Genomic DNA, 16855 nt, shown 5'->3' with positions numbered 1-16855 from the left:
CAGGGATTCAGTTCCTTGTTAAAGGTACCCAGTGGAGTTTTCACTGTAAACAAACAACTTTCAATGTTTCTCTACAAACCACACTCTGTTTCCTATAAAAAAATATGCTAAATGCATTACCTACCTGCTAAAACAACAAGCAAAGCCTTTCCCTTTGTTTTTTTTATGATTTTGAACCCTGCATTGTTAACACTGGCTTGCAGCTACGACCTCATATTATCAATTTATTATTCACAGATTACTTCCCTCATGTTGCTGAAAATATGCATTACACATCAACGTATTAATGGAGCTGGATATGTCAGTCAAATCAGCCTTACTCCCACTATGTCTCAGTGGCCAACCATGGTACTGCAGCAGCAAAAAAAATCTTATGTTGGCAGCTGAAAGTGATGTAACCACTTTAAATCGTTGCTGTCTGTTTTATGCCTTAACACTAATAAACAGATTTGGGGGAAGAAAACATTTTTCCCATAAATAGGTCTGTTGTTTGGTCCAGACTGAAACTATTGGATGGAATTTCATGAAACTTGGTACACATCATTCATGTTCCTTAATGGATGGATCCTAAAGAAGATGGTGATCTTTTGACTTCTAATGGCATCATGAGGTTGTGAGGTTTGTGGGTTTGAGTGAAATGTTTTCTAACTATTGGATGGATTGCAAAAAAATGTATGCAAATATTCATGTACCTCTCAGATTAATTATAATAACTATTGCGGTCCTCTGACTCTAATGCCATCATTAGGTGAATTTCTTTTTATTTTCCAGTACCTTGGTTTATTTACCTGCAAAACTAATGACATTCCCATCAACTTTAGTTGTACATATCACTAATTAGCAAGAGTGAACATGCTTTTTCTTGTGAAATAAGGCCGTACAGAAACACATGAGGGGTCCAAACAAAGAGTCTATTTCTTTCTAAAGAAACCAGACAGAGCTACATATTTTGTAATTGTTTGTCTTTTTCCAGTATTTTACAGCCTGAGCACGATATCCCACTCTAATGTAACGCTGATGTCTTCTCTCAGCGACAGCATATTATGAAACCCAGAAACAGCTGCTCTAACACTATATGTAATTACCACATATTTTTCTGCAGCCTGCCGGTTGTGATGTTTATGGAACCCTAGTGCCTGAGTGCTGGTGCACGAGTGTGAATGTGTGTGAGGCACGTACATAAACTGTCTTACACACACCGCTACATTCAGTAAACAGCTCACATACTGTACACAAAAACAGCTGTAAGTGCTCCTTTTGACCTTTCTGTCTCGTCTCATGTGCAGGTTTCCAGGCTATAACCCTGGATGGTTATTAGTCATGATGCCTGTGGGAAATGGCAAAGGCTAAATGTCACAATCCACAACACCACCGTGGATAATCTGTTTCCTAAATTTAAAATTGGCTGCGCTGGGTGGCTTGGGAGTTGGCAGCATTTTGATGGAGCTGTGCCCGTTATTATACTACAGAACCATACAGATTGAATTTGTCTGCCCCACCAAACTAGACAGAAAGAAAACACAACAACATCTGAAAGGACGGCTCATTAAAACCATTAGAATAATATGGGCTTCTCACTGGCACATGACAGCCATTTAGCTGCAATCCCATAACAGATCCCCTGTTTTGCTAACACCTGGGGGAATGTTGTAGCTGTATAGTTTGAAATAGCCTCCACTTCTCCCATCTTTCACCTTCCTGACAGCCTTGCATGTATGTGCAATGTGGGAAACAAAAGTCACATACAAACAAATGGCACTTTTTAGGTATGGAGGAATGTGCAGAGACTTGGCAGCTGACAGGATCACATTAATTTTCACAGAAAAAGAGAGAAAAACGTTCGTTGCCTCATTGTCCCTCCTTTGCTCATTGGCTACTTCAGTCGCTCAGTTCCCTTTGGATTTTCCCATGCCCTGCTATCTTTTCTCAAGTCTTAATCTTTTCATTCTGTCAGGCCCACTCTCGGCAGCCTCCTCTCTATTTCCAAAGGTCTGGGCTTCATGCTAATTGTCTCTCAATGGCACGGTTACCTCCCACCTACATAATGCACCTTGTTTCCTCCGCTCAGTCTGGGCTGCACCATTTTTGGCTCATTTAAATTCAGGAGGGAGAAGGACTGTAAAAGCAATGCCTCAGGCTACGGCCATGCAAAGCATCTACCAAAAAAGGGGGAAAAAATTACTTGCTTCCCTGTTTTTGGTGGAAATTTTCTGTGGGTGGGCTGACCATTGGGACATTTTGAAGGATGAGTTCCATGTGATTGCTGTTGTGTTAGACAAAATGTAATTTCTCAACTACAAGTTCGCTGTGCCAATATTCATCACACAGTTCATCATGTCATGCAGCAGCGCTACCAAATCATACACGTTATTTTTAAATTAGCTTCACTTTCAATTCAACAGTGATCTATAGTTCTCAGACAGAGTGAAAAGGCAAAGGGAGGTAAAGGTTATGACAATCATATTCACGTCATGAATGGAGATCCCCTCTCGCAGGTTAAATGGGAGTGCTGTCATGAAAGGCACACGTAAATTGTGCTAATTGTGTCCACGTAGACCCCAAATTGGCTGTTTTTTCTTTCGCTGTAGAGATCTCAACTTCTCAGGACTAAGATGACAGCCATGCACCATTAACATCTATTCAAGTGCACATGCTTTGATCTTCGTTGAGAGAGAGAGAGAGCAATGGGGGAACACAGGGGGAGAAAAATAAGGAGAAAAAACATCATCAACAATTCAAATGTGCCCAATTATTGGACCATAAATAAAAACCTAATTAGCATAAATTGCTTCCACATTGTTGCTATTTTTATTTAATTTATTCTTCCCTATTTAGTGGATTTGTTTGCATATTGTGTGTGTAGACTTCTGCATTAGAGTGCTTGAGTTATGATGGAGATGCTTAATTTCATAGTGAAATTGCTGCGCTAATTAAAACCTCTGGATAAATATTTGGTTTTTGCACAGGATCCACATGTGTTTTTGTTTGGAAACACAAAAAAGCATTTTTTTTATTATCTCAGAAACAAACCGATCCTGATAGCATCACAGCAACGATTTGATCCATATCGCAAAACTGTCAACACAGCATCTGTGACATTTCAAACTAATGACTTTAGTTTACCTCTGATGTCATGATCATCAGCGTCAGCATTTATTTAGTCATGACACATTTCTTCTTGACTTGTAGTTGCCAATGAATTTAGAGCTGAATTGATTTTGTTTTTTCTCAGAGCGAGGGAAAGTACTGAAACACCGCAACCAGAATTAGTTTCACACGTCCGCCTGAAAGGTTTTTGTTTTCCAGTCCTCCTCCGTGATGGTGCTCATAAAGGGCAGCCTGTCTGCTCTGTCTGGTTTGGGTTATGAAGTCACTTTTGAATACAGAAACAGGATGGCGAGGATCAGGTTGGATCACGGTTCTTTCCCAGCGTCTTCTGAAACATTGTTTTTGATCAGACAAACCAGGATCTCCAGAAATGGAAACAATATCTCACTGCTCTTTTCCCCCATTAACCCTTAATCAACATTTAGACAGCATCTATCTATCTGTATGTGTAGGAATTTAGTGTATCGCCAGCTGGGAATACAAACATCTGCACATACTGGTTATACTTTCATCTTTCTGACCAGTAGACCATGATTATAATGAGGTTTAAAGATGGCATTCCCACGCAACATGAAAACTAACTTTCCTTCTTTGTCACCTCAGGGTTAAAAACCTCAACACCCAGAGATACACCACTGTCCTCTCCCACACACTTTCAACACGTTGGGCCAGAGGTTCAGCCTGCCATTTGACTTTAAGACATCTTTTGTTCTCTTGTGGTTTTTAGTTTAGCTTCTATTACATGCCCTGATTCATCTAATTCCAATTTATAATTGCCAGTTTCAGGCGCAGACGGTTACAATAATAAGCCATAACTTCTCTCGAGTTTGAATGTTTTCCTTGGTCACTGTTGATGTCATTCGGCCATTAAAATGCCAAAAATGACTTAATTGTAATTTCCATCCAAGTTGCAGAGGGAAAGCATGCTGATTTCCAATAAGTGTCCCTATGGATTAGTGCAAGGGGTTGGTTTGGGTGATGTAGGTTGTCTCGAGGACCTTTTCTGGCAGAAGTGGACAATAAAAAGAAAAATATGATGAAATTATTGTTTTTGTTTAACTCTCATCTTTTATTTAGAATCAGTTTGACTCAGAACTGGAAAACCTGCTCATCTAATAACTGTATAAACCTTCTGTTTGGCTATTTGATGCTTGTTACTTCTATGTAGAAAACCAAATTCGCTAAACGTTTTCAGAGACCATACTACCATAGTGAAGCAAAAATGCAAATGGATGACTGGTTTAAAGCGAATTTAAATTTTTGTTAGTTGTCATTCTTTAAAATTTTTAATGTAATTACATTTTATTGCACAAAATTCATTTGCATGCAATAAAAATCATTAACTAAACATTAACCCTTTCAGTGTACTCAAGAGAACTTAAAGCTGCACTAATCCGTATTTTAAATCAACAACAGATAAAATCATTCAATCATCAAAGTGTTGAAATGTATCACTCCTAGTGATGAACCCAGGGAGAAATTTTTAGCATTTTTGAGCTTGTTGTTTTGGTTTTATGGCCCACAACTTTCAGTGTCAGTTTTCCAGCAAAAGTCCAGCACTCAAAGGCAAACAGAAAAAAGTTAGTTAGATGCCTATTGAGCATTTAGCAGCTAAAGAGTCAGATATTTTCCACTGGATTTGGTGAAGCTGTACTAAAAACAAAGTGTAAAAATTAGTTGTGGTTTTACATGGTGTGCTGGACCATTTCTTGGATGTCCTAGTGACTTCCTCACTGTTCTCTTTCCCAGCAAAGACAGATGTCAGTTCTCCACAAAAAGCAATTGTATCACTCCCTGCATATAAATGTAATTTCTAGTAGACAGGGTTGATGACATTATTAGACAAGCCTTTTTGGGAACCATTTGTCTTCATAGTGTACAGTGAAAAAAGATCGCAGAGAGTTGTCAATGTCTGCCTCCCGACGCTGAAGTCAGGACGAGTGGGAGTTTGTGTGGGGGTTAATTGTGTCTGTGTCTAGGACACTGGATCCAGACCACCTCTCTATGTTGATCAATCAATGAAAACCAAACATTGCTCTCCTTTCTCATCAGCCACCATGAAATCATGCATAAAGGGGAAAAGATTCTCCACTCTCAATGAATGCTGAAGTTAGGCCTGCTTTTCAAAAGCCCCTATCATGGCTGACCCGCCACTGAACCTCTCAGCTCTGTCTCGTAGTCACTGCCAAAGTAAGCAGATGCCTCTTTGGGGTTCGCTTTCAGTCTCTTATTTATGCATGGGATGATAATGCTATCCTGCATGTGATACTTCAAGAAAGGGAAGAGTCAATAACTAATGGAATTCATGCTAAACAAGCACTCCTCTTCCCTCTTAGTGTACCACCCAGGTTTTACTCTGATACACTCACCTCTGCTGAGCACTGACTCCAAGCCCACACAGTTTGCCACAACAGCTTTAGCTTAATTACTGCAGGTCCTGCTGGATTGAGCCCTTTATATCTCCAGCTGGGAAAGCTCACTCCTCTAAACTCCAAGAGCTGGGAAGCTTTTGGAAAAATCTATAAAATGACCTCCAGAATGAAAACTTCACTCCCTGCCCCTCCCTCTCTTTCTCCGTGGCTCCATAATACACAGTTTTACAGTTTGAAAGAAGGTATCAGTCTCTTAGAAGTCCTGCAACTGGATACTTTTTGTTTGAAAAAGTTTAGCAAACAATAAATCAAAAGTTTTACTTCACTGTAATGTTATAATCAAAGGATATGTGCACAGTTTGAGAATCATCAGTCATTCAAATCATATACAGTATGTGATACAGAGCTGTTTAGTATGTTTTTTATATGTGACATTTGATGAGCTCAACCTCTCCTGTTAGGCTCTGTTGGCAAGTGAGGGAGACAAAGGTACTGTATATACACAACCTTACTGCATACAATGAATTACCCGTACTGTATATACACAACCTTACTGCATACAATGAATTACCCTATTTCATCAAAAAAAACCTGACTGCATTTTTATAGAATTATAAATGTTTTTACCTTTGTGGTTTTCATTTTACCATTCACCTTTGCTGTTGTATTGTTTATTTTGTTTTAAAAAAAATTTATAATCATGTATACATGATCAAATACAGCCATTGCATGCTCTACGTATGTTTCCTTCGATGCAACAATTACATTTCGGAACTTAAAGGTTAACCTCTGTATTTTTCAACCTGGACCCTATTTTCCCATGTTTTTTGTCTAAGTGACTAATGGGGACAACAATTTTTGAAAGGACATTACAGGTCTTTTTATTTAACCAGAAACAGCTGCTACCAGACTCCATTGACAAAAACAGGAATTTAGACAATTGCCCGCAAGGATTACATTGCAGAACTATTTTGCTACTGCCAACTGAAGAGTGCTCACTCTATACTGAACCCATTTCAAAAATTTGTATTAATTGCCGAACTTATCCTTCAGTGTAATCAGGCATAGTAGTTGTGTTTTATTATTTTGTGAGAGACGGTTGATCTGATGCCATTTATTTAGTAGGAAATAAATCTCCTTTCACGGTTTTATGATTTGGAGGCAAGCCAGTCTACACGTTAGTGTTTCTAAATTATTTTATTTGGTTAGAATTTTACAATTTGTTTCTGGGCAAGTAACACAAAAATGTGTTTCATCTGCTTACAGTAACAGAGATTCAAACCTGAAAATTGTATCCTGGCATGGTGGCCTGAATACTGCAAATGTACTGTGCACGTGTGCAAAGCTAAAGATAATTTCCAGCTACAGTTCCTATGATAGGCAGTTATTAACATCTAAAAACAAGATGCAGTACATTGTTTCTTTAACAGTGGCTGAACATGTGTTCAGTGATTGATTTAAATTGACGTGCACAAATATGTAGCCATAGTAATAGTAAAATTATATCCTGCAGTAGAAAATATGTGTCAAATAGGCTCATAAGTGCTCTGAGAGTAGAATGTAAGAAGCAGCATCTCAGAGTTCATCAGGTTAGCTAAGAAGGCCTGAATATTTCCAGGAGATTAAATTCAGTGGTTAGAGTCTTGTGAAGAACCTCCAAGCTCTGCACCTGGTTCGTATTCCATCCTCACAATCTGCTTTCTTTGGACACTGCATCTTCCTCTTATTTGATTTCAGCTCTTTGAGATATAAAATATACGCTGGTACTTAAAAACTGTCTTCAGGGATGGTAAGGTGAGGTGGAGAGACGGCCTTCCGAGCCGTTTGGAAAATAGATTTATTGAGATTTGGCAGCAAGGTGTGGACTGTCAAAAGGGTTCTGAATGAGACAGACAGCCATACAGTTTATATAGCAACAATTATGGGATCTATTGATGCTTTTTTTGTACCCACCACTTGTTCAAGTCAATCTTGGATTCTGTTCAGGTATTTTTATGAGATGGTTCAAAGGACTTATGGCACCAAATTGTCCTCACATGGTCCTTGTCTTTGCTGAACAGTGTCAGCAAACACATTATCAGATGGATGCCTTTATGCAGAAACCTACACAGGCCTGAATATCCATCTGTCCCACAGTCAGGATGGTCTACATTTAGTTTTTTTTTTATGACTTAGCAAACGGAGGTGGCTCAGAGGTTATTAGATAGTAGTAAATTCCTGTGCTTCATGCCATTATCTTGAGTAAGGGCATATATAATGGATTGTGATAGGTTTACTGGTCCTCCAAAGTCCTCTCTGGCTATAAAGATGGAAAGCTATATTTTGCTGGCAAAAACAAAATAATTCATCAGAGACATGATGATATTCAAGTAATCAAAGTTGGAGACAGTAGATGCCGGAATCAGCATAACTGCTTCAAGTTTTGCACAACAAGCTGAATGAACTGTTTTTGTTTTTTTGCCATAATCTCCATTGATCCAAACAGGGTTCTGCTTAGCATGCATGACCTTTAACTAAGAAGCCTGACTCCATTCATTTCCAGCCTGGAACCTGCTTCACCATTTTCCATCAAACCAACCTTGGTAAATTTTACTGTGTATAAAAGACAGAAATAACACATAAAAAGTAATACACTATATTTCCCATGGTTTAAGTCCTCATGAGCAAACCATGTTTTCAGCCAAACTCGAGGGCCTGCTGTGTCAAAAGGGACACAAAAAGCAGCCATTTGTCAAAACTCCAAAACAGGCAGATCAGCTCTGTACATCCAGTCATCCATGGCCTTTCTCAAGCTCTCTGGGTATTCTGCAATAGAAAAAAAATAAGCTTTCTAATGCATGAAACCGATGTCTTAGTAACATGGTAATATTTGTGTGAATCTTTTTTATTGAACACCTGGCCAAGTACACCTGGAGAACACATAGACAGAACTCTTTAAAAACACTTCATCCACTTAATGTAATACTAACTTAACACCAGCAAAGGTTACATAATTTAAGGAATTTTAGCCTTTTGAATAATTCAGTAACAATTTTAGGTGACCAAAATTTAAAAGTAATTAAGATAAACTTTATTTTGATGTAGTGTATGTCTATAATCCACTGACATCAGACATAGACACTTGCTATATTCCCTGGCTACTTTTAATTCTTGCATACATTACTGTAACTTGGATTATTAAATAGAATATCTATCTATATAAAACATACAATAAATACTTTACTGTATGTTTGATATAGATGGATGCATGCAGAAGTTTGCTTATTTAGCTTTCCTCTGTCCCTGTTAGCTTCCTCCTTCTCTTTTTCTTAAAAGCCTTGGACTGAAGACTGCCAAGCAGCCAGGTCAGGCAGAAAACTTGAGTTGGCTGCTCCACCCAGACATGACAGACTGTACCATCTGCAACATAAATCCAATGCACCTTTGCAGTAAGGCTGACCATTTAAACTGCCGGTGCCCTGCCCACTGTTTTGTTCTGCTGCCATGCTGTACTGCTAATTTAGCTACCACTGCTACTTCTGCTATGTAGCATTTTAATAAACAAGCTAACTATCCAAGTCTGATCATGTAGCCTCAGGACACTTTGTGGAGGAATGATCTGTTGATATGATCACCTGTTGGCCTCAAGCACACCCAGAAGACAGAGTTACCAGTGGCCATGTTTGCAGCTCGGATTAGATTCTTCCCAAAGGAATTACTCTCTGGCTGAAACTTCTTCACTGCATCAAGGTAACTTGGCTATTTATGTTTACAGGATGTTAATTGCTCTGTTCAGTAACGTTAGGTGTTTGTGAGCTTGACTGTATTAAAGAAGTTGCCGGAGCTTAATTAGTCTCAATTAGATGTGCTTGTGGGCTTGTTGGCTGCTAATTCCTGCTTTTATGCTAACTCTTTATGTTACTGTCCTCTACCTATGTGCAATATTAGCATTTTTCATAATGTGCTGTGTCTTGTCCTGATCTGGTTGAGCTTAATTCCTCATGCTGCATGTTGGTTGGGGACTTGCTATGATGAGTTGCTTTCATGACGTCGATGGCAAAATGTAAGATTCATGTTGAAAATTGTATACAATATTAAGGTGTAGCTGTTGTTTTGGAGCAGTGCTACTAGCTAAATACAAACAAGGTCTCTATTAGAGGTTAATGTTGCACAGTTAGCCTAACGTTATAGTTGGTTAATTTGGGGTGGACAATTGTCTTGTGCCCAGCCATTTGCATAATTAGTGGCTTTTTGAGAAACTCAACATATCTGTAGACACTTCACATTCAGCTAAACATTAGGGGCCTAGCAGTAGTATTACTGTGTCACTTTGCTTTACTGCTCATGTCATAATTGCATCTTCTCTGCTGTTTTACATTTCATGCTGCTGCACTCATTGCCAACCAAGTATGTTGTATATTAATGAACTGATGGTCATCTTCTACTTATCACTGCTTAACAGTATTTTACAAAATTTATTATTATTTGCTTCAAAACATGACTTTTTGTAAGTTTTAATTTTCTTAAAATCAACTGGATAGTATAGGCTACTCTATGTTTTGCAATTGTTGAAGGTGTTGTTTTGAGGAATGGCCACATGAGCAGTTTGACTTGCACATGGGAAGATTCTCACATTATAGTGCTGTACTGTAGACTCTTTGTGGTCTGAGAGACCTTCCATGGGATTGGGCATATTGTGGTTGGTGCTGTTGTCCCACACATCTTATGCTCTACGTAATAGTTGGTGTCCGACTTTGTATATAATGGCGTTATGGGGAGAGAGGTTTATTCTAATGTTCCCCAGTCTCTGCTGTGCTGAGCTTGATACGATTTAGATGCAAAATATTTGTGAAGGTTTTCTAATCATTCATTCTAATACTTACTTTAAGCATTTCTTTATAGATCTTTTCCATTTGTTGGTTGGTGGTTTAGAAATGAGAAAAAACAAAATTGCTGGCTGTTACGGCAGAAAATTGTGTGACACTGGCCATACTTGGTAGTAAAGATGTTTTGCCCAAAGTCATCCAAAGTCCCATTGGTGAAATGAGCTGCAAAATAAATACACTACAGTGGCTGTAAAGCTGGGCTTAAGGGTATTTTCCTACAATAAGACTGTACTTTACTGACAATGGTTCTGCAGTTAGACAAGTACATCTGTGCTTACAGTATCAGTTTGTCTGTCACTGGACTACTGGCAACGTGCAGCTTTGTCTAAGTCCAAAAACAACACCATAACTAAATGGGTCAAAAGTGTCCAACAATGGCTTGAATTTTTAGAGGCAACTGTGCCCCAAAGCAGATAAGATGGGACTGACTACAGTAAAGCAAATGACAAGAGTCTTATCAAAAACTGACTGGTTAAGAAACTTGGAAAATACGTTAACAGCTGGACTGAGAACTGATTAATTGAATAAGTAATCAACAGCAAATTAAATGGCAACTATTTTCAAAATTGATCATTTCAGTAATTTTTCAAGCAAAAGTGCAAACATTTCACCTTTTTTCAGTGTCAAATGTGAGGATTTGCTGCTTTTCTGACATTTTATAGATAAACAGTCAGAATGAAAAGGATCATTAGTTGCAGCTCTAATTGGAGTTATGTTCAGGTGCCTTCCTCAAGGCTGTTGGTGCTGGATGAAAACATTAAATCTAAATGTTTTGCAGCCAATCTAGAAATTTGCTTTGGCAACTTTAGGGGCCCATCCCATATTTTCTCTACAGCTGCAACTGACTATTTTCATTATTAATGAATTTACCAGTTATTTTTTTTCAATTTACCAATTCATTTTTTGGTCTATATCATTTCAGAAAAAAGTGAAATACAATTTCCTGAACATGTTCAAATGTTATGTCTAACCAGTAGTCCAAAACTCAAAGATATACTTTTTACGACTACATAAGACAAATATAAGATGCAAGTTGAACCAGTGAATGTTTGGCATTTTTGCTTTAAGCTGACTGAAATGATAAATCAGTTGCCAAATAATTTTCTGTCGCTCAGCTAATCAATAAATCGACTATTTGTTTAATCTGTACTGCCTTTTAGATTCAGAGTTAATTGTCAAGCAACACCAGCAAACTTTCTCCACAGTCATCTCAGCCGCTGTGGCTCATCACTCTGCAGTCAGAATCAGCTGTTTGAGAAGGTAATTAGATCATCTCCAAAAACACATTTTCAAGCAGAGAGACCCAACCTTCCACTTAGAGATGAGAGAGATGTTAAAAGACATGTACAGTTAGAGGTCGACCACAACTGTGATCCACAGAGATGTGGTCCAGTAATTGAGGATACCTTGGTTGACACTCAGCCCCCGAGATGACTTACAGTTTCCTGATGTTTTTCCCAACTCCAGGACCTTGGCGTCAGAGACAAAAGGAGTCTGTGCTGCCATTCACTCAGATAGATGAGACGTGAATGAAGCTGAAAATGAGTGAAGCCTGGAGTCTAAATCTGTAATACGTACTTTGTGCAGCTCATTGATGAGGTGCAGCAATGAAATGCTTCCTCTATAATGTGTCTGACAGCGCTGCCTGTTTGTGATATCCAGAGCCAGGAGTTTTCCCAATTGAAAAACTTTCCAGTCCCAATTAAAGTCTCAAGTGACTTTGGGGATCTACAACCTTTCCTTGTCAAGGTCCTCTGGGCGCTGGTTTGATTTTGAGTAGTTCAACATCAGTTTTTATCGAATTGAGAAAGCACTTTGTTAGCTGTGTCCAAGCAAGAGCCCTCTTCACTAATGTGTTTAGTGGTAAGAGGCACTCTACCAAGATGGTGCATTGTGTGTGTGTGTAGTTGTTTTGGTCAGTATTTGTGTGATTTTTATTTATTTATTTATTTTTTCTACGTCTGTGTGGAGTTTCAGGCTGTGTAACAGAGGCAGGACATTAGAGAGCAGCCAAGAGGCCTGGGTTTTCCTGGCACACAATAGCAGGAAGTGCTGCCACACTATAAATGGAAGCTGGAATAGTGGCAAAACTCAGTCAGCAAGACATTTCTGCCACCAGCCAATAGGATTTATGTGCTTGCTTGACTCTTTTTCCAACTTACAAACTGTGATAATGAAACTAAATAGAAAAGAGTACCAGGAAAGTTGTATATTCAGGCCAGGCTGAGTAATTCTTCAACCCATTTGAAAGCTGATACTGACAGTAATAGTTTAAGATTGAAGGTGCCAAAGTGTATATGTGCCCAAATTCTTTATAATTGTGACCACTTTCTGCCATTAAAATTAATTAAAATTTTTTTTTTTTTACTGGGATTCATTGTTTCATCCAGAATTGTATTCTTGGGAAAGTGGAAATGGATGGAAACTCGAACTAATGAAATTGTTCTGGGTGGGCTAACAACTTCTAAAGGCAGGGCTTCATTGTCTACTGTACAAACTAGAAAACTGGCAATTATAGTAACAATACAAAATATTGAATTTACTATAATGTGAGATCAAAAATCAGCAAATTAATCGGGTTAGTCAAATGTTTGGCCCAATCCCAATGTACCCCCTAAGTCCTAAGCCCTGAAACCTCACAGACTTTACTGACTGAGTTTAAGAGGCTGCAAGGGCTCAAAATGCTGTAATAAGGTGATTGCATTCCTCTGACTTCATGTGTTCTATGCACCATCTTAAGTTAAGAAAACTTTCAACAATATTAAAATCAGCGTAGGTGTCAATTCTTGTTTGTTTACTGTTTTCTTCTTCTCTTATAACGCGGATTTGCCGTGATATTTCACTCGCTTCTGAGCTTCCCCTGTTTTTATATACAGTCTGTGGTTTCACGTCATACCGCTATGAACTGTGGGCAATTCCCTCAGCAAAAGTCTGCAGAAATGCGGACTTAAGAAAAGGGTCTAAAAAGGGCACAAAATGTCCACGAGAGAGCCCTCGCGCACCTGACAATTTGACAGTGGGACAGCCCCGAGCTCTCACAGACTCACAGGAAGTCTGTGAGAGCTCGGGGCTGTCTATGAGGGTAGACACTGGGATTGGGCATTTGTCATTTTTTCTTGAAAATAATGGATAAAGATTCATTGATTAACAAAATTGTTGACTAATGCTTGCAGCTCTACTTTAATTCTTGCTGTCATGTTTGCGGCCATACGACTTGCCTGAAAACTATTATGCCACCTTGCTGCTATTCAAATAGCATTTTAAAAGCAACACCTCCACCTTTACCTCAACTTTTACTGAAGGCTCTGAGTCTAGGTTCCTCTAGTACAGTGGTTCTCAAACTTTTTCTGTCATGCCCCACTTCAGATGCCAAAAATATTTTATGACCCCCACCCCAGCAAATGTGGATTTAATCATTTAATCGAGCATTAACAACATAAGCGATTTGAAATAAACAAGATTCAGGTTAGCAAAATAGCCTTGCTAACATCAGAGCAGTTTTGTTTATGTAACCGCATGAATCATATTCATGCAACTTTAGGTCCGCTCAACATCCACAACCCCATTGAAGTAGCTCTATGCCTCCCAGTTTGAGATCCACTGCTGTTATTGGGACATTATTTTCGTCACTCCCCATTCCTATTCCTCGCCATGCTGAGCTTGGTGCTTCCTTGTGAGTAGTGACAAGTTTTGCGCCTGGAAGCCTAACGTCAACACTGTCACATAATCTTTTCCATGTAATTTTGCTGTACTGAATCTGGGCCCCATTCTTCAGTTGATGATTTCAGTCTGGCGTTTTTGGTTCTTCAAAGCTGGCTTAATTGATATCTGGTCATGTTGTTAAACCAACAATCTCTTAAACCCAAACCTGCAAAAAAAGGCAGTCTTATTGACATTCAGCTGGATCATCCTTGCCTTTAAAGAGGTGGTATTGTGCTTTTTGGCTTTACCCTCTCCTTTATTGAGTTATACCTTTTTTGTGCATGTAATAAGTTTGCAAAGTGAAAAAGCCCAAAGACCACCCCAAAGGGAGTTCCCATCTCCCACAGAAAACTCTGCTCCGAACTCCCTGAAAACAGCTCGTTTGGAGTCCAGCCTTTACTTTCGCTTTTTGTGATGTCACAAGAAAATACGTCATAATGCTCGCCGAGCGACTAGTCTGACATGCCCTCAAAAACACCGGTTGAAAAACACTGAGCTGCAGCACACCTCTCCTCTCCCTTCCAAACACTAGCTACCCCCCAGGCGGTCAATGTACATGAAGTTGTTACTGTGATGTAGAGACAGAGCTCAGTTAAAACTTTATGGATGAAAGAAACTTTTGTTACAGATTAAAGGCAGGGTAGGCAAGTTGCTTCTGAAACACTTTTTGTCATATTTGTTGAAACTGTATTTATACACCAATGCATATTAAAAAGTTAGGTGCTCTGAAAAAGAGAGTATAACAATCGGCTGTCTATAGTCCTCTCAGGGCTGCAGTAAACACAGCCACTTGTTTCATTCTGACCGAATGCAATGATTGGCTGGCTGACTGTCACTCTCCCTCGCTGCCATTGCTACCAGCCATGCTGCTACCGGGACTGCCCCGTGCGCGCACCCGGTCAGCTCGCTCAGACCTGACGAGCGCAGCGGTCAGACCGGAGGTAATATCTGCATGGCTTTTGAACGATAGTGACTGACAACCGAGGAACACCAAGGGGCTGAAAAGTTACACCGTGGTGGCTTTATTTCTGCTGGACAGGTAATCTGGCTTTTATCATTTTGATGGTAATTTGTTACTTTCATCGCTAACAAAAGTAGCTACCTACTTAGCATACAGCTAATGGTTGCTACGAGTGCAGGCTGGTGTAGGAGCCAGAGTAGAGACGATGAATTATATCTAGCTGTAGGTAAGCTGGAAAACAGCAGCGCAAGCTGTGTTTTCCAATGCTAATATTAGATAAGACAATGTAGGTGTAGACTGCGCCGGTTTAGTTATTCACCATGTAGGTTTATTATACTATGTTTACACCTTGTATCTAATCTGTTTGTGTAATTATCTTGTGTCTGCAGGCGTTGTTTGACTGTGTGTTACTCTTTTACAAATGATTTAGCTGTGTGTTTGTAGTTATGAGAAAGACATTTTAACGTTAGTGTACATAAACAATGATGGCTAAAGGTCCAAGTATCTGTGTTTCTGGTATATAAGCTACCTATAATATAGTTTGACATTATTCGTAGCTAAACCTACTGTGTGAAAACCTTTTACTGTAACCGGTGTTATGCCATTACTTATTTTACCAGAAGTAAAAAATCCTGTATGTTTTATTTCTACTGCGCCCTCAGGTCACCTGCAGTCTTCAAACACCCTGTGCTTCTCACCAGTACACTGACCGGACCATGCTGGCTGCCCTGGATTACAACCACCATGTCCACAGTCTAGCCAGGAGAAAAGCTGATGACACAGTTCAGTATGTTGCATTATGAGTACTCTTGTGCATTTTACTCAATACATTTATAAGTGATGAGTCAAAAAATATTAAACAGTATGAAGAATACACATAGATGGTGCTGATTTATTATTGCATTTTATGTGGAAATAGTTTACTAATTACTCTATAAGAGAACAATGTCAGGTGTTTTTTCACTAAGCTGATCCTCCTTTCTGTATTATCAGGTACAGCAAGGTGTACAACAAAAAAAGTTCAGGAAGTGGAGCTTGTACTCATTGAAGGTGGAGAAGGACTACAGTTACATTGCAGACCTCCACAGTGCCATCCTTCACCTCCTCCAGTTGTCTACTACTGAGGAGCTGCCTAGAAGCAGAACCAGGAGACCTGATGATCCCCGTCAACATGGGGTTCAGTCAGGTGTCAAAAAGTAATATGGTTGGTTTTGAAATGTGGTAATCATGTCAGAGAGGTGACTGTGATATATTTAATCATCTCCACAGCAGCGATACGATGCTATGAGTCAAGTCTGAACTGTCTTCATAATCAGTCAAGATACATCTGGACACACCTTGTCGATTCCTGTATATACTTATTTTTATTGATGATTTAAAAAATTATCTATTTGTGATATAGGTTGTAGTTTCAGTAGTATATAATAATAAACAAGTGTTATACCACATTTGGATGTCATTATTTCAGACATAAGACATAAATGTAGTTGCTTGATTGTTTATGCTGCATTTAGACCTGCCTACCTGTTGCTTACAGTTAGCTAGCCTGCTCGTTACTGATTAAAACTCAGTCTTTTTAAACCTATCCAATAATAACATGCTAGCTTGATAGTGAGTACTAACAGCCGGGTTAGTTGTTTATTTTCATAATGATAAAGTTAGATGTTTTCTGATGTGAGCTGCTTCTCTCCGCTCGTCACACTGTGCTCGTCCTCCAGCGGTGTCGGCAACGCACGTTCACGTGTTTTGGGGGCGTGGCTTTGGAAGGAGCCCAGAAGGGAGGGGGTGGGAGTTTCTCTGTTGGATACTTTCAAAATCCAGCAGTTTCTGGCTAGTTTCTCAAACTT

General features: G+C 39.2%; 1 protein-coding gene across 1 annotated transcript in view; it reads right to left on the bottom strand.

Moving 5' to 3' along the window:
• The window catches only part of prom1a (prominin 1a), a gene marked incomplete in the record, with an annotated part of 146107 nt that overhangs the window by 3167 nt on the left and 126085 nt on the right, over positions 1 to 16855 (bottom strand).

The sequence above is a fragment of the Micropterus salmoides genome, unplaced genomic scaffold, assembly GCF_014851395.1.
Source record: "Micropterus salmoides isolate LMB-PRFRI ecotype aquatic unplaced genomic scaffold, ASM1485139v1 Ms_hic_scaffold_5, whole genome shotgun sequence".
NCBI classification, from domain to species: domain Eukaryota; kingdom Metazoa; phylum Chordata; class Actinopteri; order Centrarchiformes; family Centrarchidae; genus Micropterus; species Micropterus salmoides.
The sequence above is the reverse complement of the archived record's forward strand: the minus strand, read 5'-3'. Positions and strand labels throughout refer to the sequence as shown.